Source organism: Brachyhypopomus gauderio, chromosome 7 (genome assembly GCF_052324685.1).
Source record: "Brachyhypopomus gauderio isolate BG-103 chromosome 7, BGAUD_0.2, whole genome shotgun sequence".
NCBI classification, from domain to species: domain Eukaryota; kingdom Metazoa; phylum Chordata; class Actinopteri; order Gymnotiformes; family Hypopomidae; genus Brachyhypopomus; species Brachyhypopomus gauderio.
In genome coordinates this window covers 29733110-29741842 of record NC_135217.1, presented here as the reverse complement: position 1 = coordinate 29741842, position 8733 = coordinate 29733110, and positions in this window count along the sequence as shown.

Here is an 8733-nt window from a genome sequence, read left to right as displayed (position 1 = left end):
TCCTGACAGAGCAACCTGAAACTTCAAACTACAAAGAAAACAGACCAAATCATAATGAACATACATTGACCATTGTAACAAAAAATATGTCTTTTGATATTAATTGTCTTATTTTCTTAAAATAAAGGGAACACATCCAAATAACACATCCTAGATCTGAATGAATGAAATATTCTCATTGAATACTTTGTTCTGTACAAAGTTGAATGTGCTGACAACAAAATCACACAAAAATCATCAATGGAAATCAAATGTATTAACCAATGGAGGCCTGGATTTGGAGCCACACACAAAATTAAAGTGGAAAAACACACTACAGGCTGATCCAACTTTGATGTAATGTCCTTAAAACAAGTCAAAATGAGGCTCAGTATTGTGTGTGGCCTCCACGTGCCTGTATGACCTCCCTACAACGCCTGGGCATGCTCCTGATGAGGTGGCGGATGGTCTCCTGAGGGATCTCCTCCCAGACCTGGACTAAAGCATCCGCCAACTCCTGGACAGTCTGTGGTGCAACGTTACATTGGTGGATGGAGCGAGACATGATGTCCCAGATGTGCTCAAACGGATTCAGGTCTGGGGAACGGGCGGGCCAGTCCATAGCTTCAATGCCTTCATCTTGCAGGAACTGCTGACACACTCCAGCCACATGAGGTCTAGCATTGTCCTGCATTAGGAGGAACCCAGGGCCAACCGCACCAGCATATGGTCTGACAAGGGGTCTGAGGATCTCATCTTGGTACCTAATGACAGTCAGGCTACCTCTGGTGAGCACATGGAGGGCTGTGCGGCCCTCCAAAGAAATGCCACCCCCACACCATTACTGACCCACTGCCAAACCGGTCATGCTGAAGGATGTTGCAGGCAGCAGATCGCTTTCCACGGCGTCTCCAGACTCTGTCACGTCTGCCACATACTCAGTGTGAACCTGCTTTCATCTGTGAAGAGCACAAGGCTCCAGTGGCGAATTTGCCAATCCTGGTGTTCTCTGGCAAATGCCAAGCGTCCTGCACGGTGTTGGGCTGTGAGCACAACCCCCATCTGTGGACGTTGGGCCCTCATACCATCCTCATGGAGTCGGTTTCTAACCGTTTGTGCAGACACATGCACATTTGTGGCGTGCTGGAGGTCATTTTGCAGGGCTCTGGCAGTGCTCCTCCTGTTCCTTCTTGCACAAAGGCGGAGTTAGCGGTCCTGCTGCTGGGTTGTTGCCCTCCTACGGCCTCCTCCACTTCTCCTGGTGTACTGGCCTGTCTCCTGGTAGTGCCTCCAGCCTCTGGACACTACGCTGACAGACACAGCAAACCTTCTTGTCACAGCTCGTATTGATGTGCCATCCTGGATGAGCGGCACTACCTGAGCCACTTGTGTGGGTTGTAGAGTCCGTCTCATGCTACCACGAGTGTGAAAGGACCACCAACATTCAAAAGTGACCAAAACATCAGCCAGAAAGCATAGGTACTGAGAAGTGGTCTGTGGTCCCCACCTGCAGAACCACTCCTTTATAGGGGGGATCTTGCTAATTGCCTCTCATTTCTACCTGTTGTCTATTCCATACAGACAAGGCAGGGTGAAATTGATTCACAATCCGTGTTGCTTCCTAACTGAACAGGTTGGTTTCAAAGAAGTGTGGTTGACTTGGAGTTATATTGTGTTGTTTAAGAGTTCCCTTTATTTTTTTGAGCAGTGTATATGTTCTGAGAAAATCAACAAATCAATGAATTGCAGAGTGTTAAATACATTTAAAAAGCACACATATTCACTTAACTATTTTGCTATATTCCAGAGCAGTGGAAGCGACAGCATAATTTACAGAATAATTTAATTACAGAATATTTCAATTATTGTGGAACTGTTGATTTACTGCAGGTTCCAGTTTAGCACAATGGTGTGCTGATCATTACCTGAGTCTGGCTGCTCTGCAAACAGCCGATGCTGTTCGTGCAGAGCTCGCTGAGATCCTGAGGCGGATAGAGCTCCAGGTGTCCTCACCTGCGTTCGGCTCCAAGACCAACTGAACACCAAGCAGGTCCTACTGGCAGGCTTCTTCATGCAGGTAAAGCCATTAGACTCAGTATTCAGGCCATTAGACTCAGTATTCAGGCCATTAGACTCAGTATTCGGACCATTAGACTCAGTATTCGGGCCATAAGATTCAGCATTCAGGCCATTAGACTCAGTATGAACGGCAGTTTCCAGTCTGGATGAGAAACTTCTTTGGTCAAGTTTTCTCATAATAAATCTTCAATGTAATACAACGAAATTTGTGCACAGTTCTTCTCACACAAGCCAGTATTTGTTAATATCCCATCAAATGCTCTTTGTAGTGTATATTTATAATGCAAACCAATGCTTGCTGTATGGGTTTCTAACTTAAAAGACCTCACAGGAATCATTAAATTTAGCTTTGACCCTAAGTGCCTGTTCCAATATCCCAGGTGGCCAGGGACATTGATGGATCAGGGAATTACTTCATTCTTACCCACAAGCACGTGGCTCAGATCCACCCTCTCTCGTGTTATGGGACTGAGCCACACAAACAGAACCTTCCGGAGTGGGTTGTATACCATGAGCACACGCTGTCAGAGAATAACTGCATCAGAACCGTCACCCAGATTTCAGCACGAGTAAGTCTTTTTTATGAGTTTTAAACGTGGTGTTTAATGCAACAACTATTATTAATGTAATGATCCTTTAGTTTGCATTTGATGAATGCTAATATGCCAGTGAGGTTTTTACTGCTAGAGAGTTTTTACACAGAACAGTCAAACCCATCAAATCCAGTTTTGCCCTGACATTGTTTGTCATGTAGCTAATTTTCTATTCTGGTTCGTTTGTTCCATTCCTCTGTACCTTTAGAGGCTAGAACTAGAGGTTGAACTTGAATTAATGTCTTTACTTTCAAATAGCATGTACTTTCGAATGGCATGTGATTCTAAAATTACTTTTCATGTTATTTTATTCTTCCAACACCCCTTAGAGTTCAGGAATGTATGAAGACTGGAGATAATGACAAATGAAATGTAGTCAAATATGTAGACACATTCCTTTGTGTTTATATTGAAGTGTCTAATATTCACATTTCTGTTTATTATTCGTATGAACAGGTTCATCTGCATGGCTCCTCAATACTTCTTCTACAACTTGCCCCCTAGTGAGAGTAAGGAGGTACTGCAGCACATCACAGAGCACAGCTCAGCTGCACCCCCCAAGGGCAAGAGGGAACCCCAGATCCAGAACAACACCACCCATGAAGAACAGCCTTATGAACGCTGTGTCATACAGTGACGATGGAAAAATACATAAAGACATTAACAAGTAAATGGACTTCTAGAGGCATTAGTGAGACTCAAATTAAGGAACAGGAAACGGGTATTTAAATGCTGTACTGCAGTAGCCGCGCTAGTTTGAATGCACGTGAAGCTCTAGAGACTCGCATGTTGTTTCACATGTTGTTCCAAAACTGCAGCTACAAGTTTTGGAGTGTTGTATTTGAAGGAAGAAAAACTAGGATATTTTAGTTACATGGGGAAAATGATAGTAGTACTGGCTGCATTCTCTGGTTTTCAGGGTTTTTTGTGGTTGCCATTTTTTGTTTGGGTAAAGCAAAATACTTTAAATAGATTAAACTAGATTTCTGTCAATCTGTCAGCCTACATATTTCTACATATTTATTGTAAGCTGGTATTCTGCTAATATATGATTAGAACTTTTATAACAAATCGGCAGTTACACTTTTGGCAGTTACACTTTTGAAATTATAAAAATGTTTACAGAGTGCATCTCTGCATAACTAGAAAGAATTTGTAAGCACTAGAGATTCAACACGTAGTAACCGAGGGATCAGGGCTGTGTTATTACTAATTATTATTAAATGCAATTTGTGGTTTTATGTGGAATCAGCTTTCATGGTGTTCTGTGTGTTTGCCGCAGTTTTCGAAATGCTTTGCAATCCTTTGATAGTTTTAATAGACTGTGTGTAACTATCAATCACGTGTTGAGCATAACAATAAGAAATGTACACGTTTGTATGTAGACATTTACTTGATATCTGTGCCTTTGTCGCGTTGTTTTTGAGATTCCTTTGGGCATATTTTGGAGTGCCCAAAGAAGTGGACAACCCGGCACCCGGTTGGAGTAAAGTGCCTTGATCAAGGGCACTTCAGTCATGGCCTGGTAATTGAACCCACAACCCTCCAGTCACAAGACCAGTTCCCTAATCCCCAGACCATGACTGCATGTATATGTACACCAAGGACTAGTCAAAAACACGTGTACACTGAGGTCTAGTCAAAAACACAGATGTGTACACTGTTCTCCACAAACTGCACTCAGAAAAAGATAAAACGTTTCTTTCTGAGACTCCAGTATCTTGAAGTACGCCATGAAATTTCTTGTTTGTTGGCTTGTTTGGTGTCTTTACAGGTCTGAGTTAAATTCAGGACATGTATCCTCTCACTAATGATGACAAATCTGACCTTCCTTCGGGTCTCCAGGCCATTCTGCCAGGGTACCTGAGAAGCCCGTTTGTACATGCGGCACTCAGCTATATTAGCTGTGGCTCTGAGGACGATTTTAAGTGTAATGACAATGACTGCTGGTGTCAGTGACATTTCAGAGAAGATGAACATCTGTTTGCTAATTAGTGACTGATTCTTTGAGTCTTCTAGCTGCCTGATGAACTAGGGTGAGTTTCCTGACCACATGGTGAGTTTCATGCACTTAGTTTTAGAGGACTGTTTGTTGTAATATGAGCATTCTGTGAAACCCTTCATGCATTACATACCTCTTTATTTATATTATTATTTAACAATTCAGTTGCCCCAGGAGTTAATTATAAAAGGAAAATAATTTGCATTAATCATCAAAGTTGGCCCACTATACATTTGATGATAGACAAGTGCATTGTTTGTCATCACTGTGCACTCTGGAAATGTTCAATGATCAATTCAAAATATTCTAACATATACATAATTGAAAAGTCTCTGTTTAAATTAGTAGGCATAAGAGGTAGCCCATTCAGGCATGATACAAAAATGCATTGATGCCTACATTTGTTTTCCTTAATTCAGTTAATACACTGTAGCTTTGCTTATGGCCTATACTTTTAGGGATATAGCTAAACACATATGTTACAACCATTTCTGAACTCGATATGCCCAATTGTTGTCCACATTTAAATGAAAACATTTTGGATAAATATTTTGGATGAATGTTTTAATTACATTAAATTCTGTTCATATTCTCTTATCTCTGTCCAGTCACAGAGTTCAAATTAAATATTTAACAATGAGTCAAATGATGCAACAAATATGTAAGCTGTTGCAAAAAATAATAAATAAATACAGTACAATAAGTGCAGAACATGTACAAGTGCAAAACTCAAATGGAATTTAAATCGGACTTTTCTGCAAATAAAGAATGTTCATTAAATATTATTTTAATTAATCAATCAATCATCAGTTATTTATATAGCACCTTACACAACCAAAGTTGATCAAAGCGCTGTACACAATGGAATCAAAAATAAACTAGTATGGTCTTTTTTATAAACGTTTTTATAAACTAGTATGGTGATTTAGTCCGTGTGCAGTTGGCAATGATACCATTTGCACATAATTAGATGTTGAAAGCCATCCTAAATAAGTGTGTTTTAAGTTTGGCTTTAAATATTGGTAGATCAGTGATGGAACGTGGAACAGTAGGCAAGGCATTCCACAATTTAGGACCTGCTACTGCGAAAGATCTATCACCCCACTGCTTACACCTAGACCGTGGAACCTCCAGTAGATATTGTCCACCTGAACGAAGATCTCTGCCAGGCTGATGTAACTTTATAACGTCACCTATGTAGGGAGTCCATGGACTGCACAGAAAACAAACAGGATTTTAAACTGAATTCTAAATTTTACTGGGAGCCAGTGAAGAGAGTAAAGAACAGGAGTAATGTGATCGTGCTTGCGAGTATTAGAAGAAACCAGGCAGCTGCATTCTGAACCAGTTGCAGGCGATGAAATTTATAAGATTAGTCTATTTTGATTAATTTTCACTGATACACTTTACTGTCTCTTAATATAAAATATTAGTCAAAATTATACTGCTGGATTACAACTAAAAAAGTCTGTTTCTTAGCATTTGATTTTCAAATCAAGGCAATTTTAAAACTGTCCACTAGACGGCGCAATGGTGTAACCAGTGTCCTAAAAAAGTTCAATATTGAAGGTACAAAAATAAATTAAAATATCCTGTGGATTAGGAAACTGGAAGACACCACAGAAACATCCTGGCACAATAAATATGTACATATCTTCATACTACATTTGGTAAAATACTACCACTTGATGTGATGTTAATAGATATTTAAATAGATGTGACATATTCTAAAACTACATACAGTCATATTTTGCAACAGCTATTTCAGTTTAATATATCTAATAACTGATGGACACAGTAATATTTCAGGATTTAAATGAGGTTTATCGTACTAACAGAAAATGTGCAATATGCATTAAAACAAAATTTGACAGGTGCAAAAGTACGGGCACCTCAACAGAAAAGTGACATTAATATTTAGTAGATCCTCCTTTTGCAAAAATAACAGCCTCTAGTCGCTTCCTGTAGGTGTTAATGAGTTCCTGGATCCTGGATAAAGGTATTTTTGACCATTCCTCTTTACAAAACAATTCCAGTTCAGTCAAGTTTGATGGTCGCCGAGCATGGACAGCCCGCTTCAAATCATCCCACAGATGTTCAATGATCTTCAGGTCTGGGACTGGGATGGCCATTCCAGAACATTGTAATTGTTCCTCTGCATGAATGCCTGAGTAGATTTGGAGCGGTGTTTTGGATCATTGTCTTGCTGAAATATCCATCCCCGGCGTAACTTCAACTTGGTCACTGATTCTTGAACATTATTCTCAAGAATCTGCTGATACTGAGTGGAATCCATGCGACCCTCAACTTTAACAAGATTCCCGGTGCTGGCATTGGCCACACAGCCCCAAAGCATGATGGAACCTCCACCACATTTTACAGTGGGTAGCAAGTGTTTTTCTTGGAATGCTGTTTTTTTGCCACCATGCATAATACCTTTTTGTATGACCAAACAACTCAATCTTTGTTTCATCAGTCCACAGGACCTTCTTCCAAAATGAAACTGGCTTGTACAAATGTGCTTTTGCATACCTCAGGCGACTCTGTTTGTGGCGTGCTTCCAGAAACGGCTTCTTTCGCATCACTCTCCCATACAGCTTCTCCTTGTGCAAAGTGCGCTGTATTGTTGACCGACGCACAGTGACACCATCTGCAGGAAGATGATGCTGCAGCTCTTTGGAGGTGGTCTGTGAAATGGTCTTCCATTTCCTTACTATGTTCCTCACAGTGGAAACTGACAGGTTAAATCTCTGAGACAACTTTTTGTATCATTCCCCTGAACAACTATGTTGAACAATCTTTGTTTTCAGATCATTTTGAGAGTTGTTTTGAGAAGCCCATCATGATCTCCTATTCAGAGGAGATTCAAATAGGAGAACAACTTGCAAGTGGCCATCTTAAATACCTTTTCTCATGACTGGATACACCTGGCTATGAAGTTCAAAGCTCAATGAGGTGCTTCAATAAGTCAGTAAAAAGTAGTTAGCAGTATACAAATCAAGAAAATGATAAGGGTACCCATACTTTTGTACCTGTCAAATTTTGTTTTAATGCATATTGCACATTTTTTGTTAGTACAATAAACCTCATTTCAATCCTGAAATATTACTGTGTCCATCAGTTATTAGATATATGAAACTGAAATAGCTGTTGCAAAAACCCAAATTTTGATTACAACAAACGATTAAGATGAATAGGGATGTCCAAACTTTTTCATATGACTGCACCTACAAATGTTTCCCATAAAGCAGCATATGAGCATGTATCTCTAAATATGAGAATACAACAAAAAGCAGTGTATTATATAAACCATTTGATCATATGCTCGTGTTTAATTGGCAAGTAGTAAAAATAGCTTAAATGCACCAATACTCACACAGTGCACATATATACCACACATAAAGCCAAGAGAGCCAAATATATATCTTTCCACTATACACCATACACATATACAGTATAAGACAAAACACTTATTTAAATGTTAACCTGTGCAAATATGCATGGTTAATATACATGTCACATAGGGCCACGCCCCCCTCTCTAGCTGTCACTCCGGTACTGTTCAATGTGCCTGTGTTCTCCTCGTCTGTTTATCCCGCCCTGTTTCTATGCTTTCCCTCTGTCTGTCACACCCCTGTCGGTGTTCTCTCCTGCTGTCAGTCCTGTCCATGTCTTCTGTGTAACCTTGTTTAGATCCATTCCCCAGTTAGTCCAGTCCATGTCTTCTGTTGTTCACCTTGTCTTGTCTTTCCCTCCTTCCTTGCTTTCAGCTCAGGTGTTTCTAGTTGGTCTTGATGTGTTTGGTACTTGTACTCCCTGTGTTTCAGTCCCTCTTTGGAAGTCATTGTGGTGGTAATCCTGGGGGGTATTCCAGAAAGCGGGGTTAACAAACTCTAAACTTAACCCTGAACTCTGAGTTGTCTTACCCCGATCTGACATACTCAGAGTTTTCGGTTCCAAAACGGCTGATCGGAGTTAAAGTAATCAGGGTCGCTCAACTCTGAGTAGGTTGACCCAGACAGAAGCGCGTTCACGCGTAACTATAAAAGGCATTCTTAATGGAACGCAGATAAATAGGAT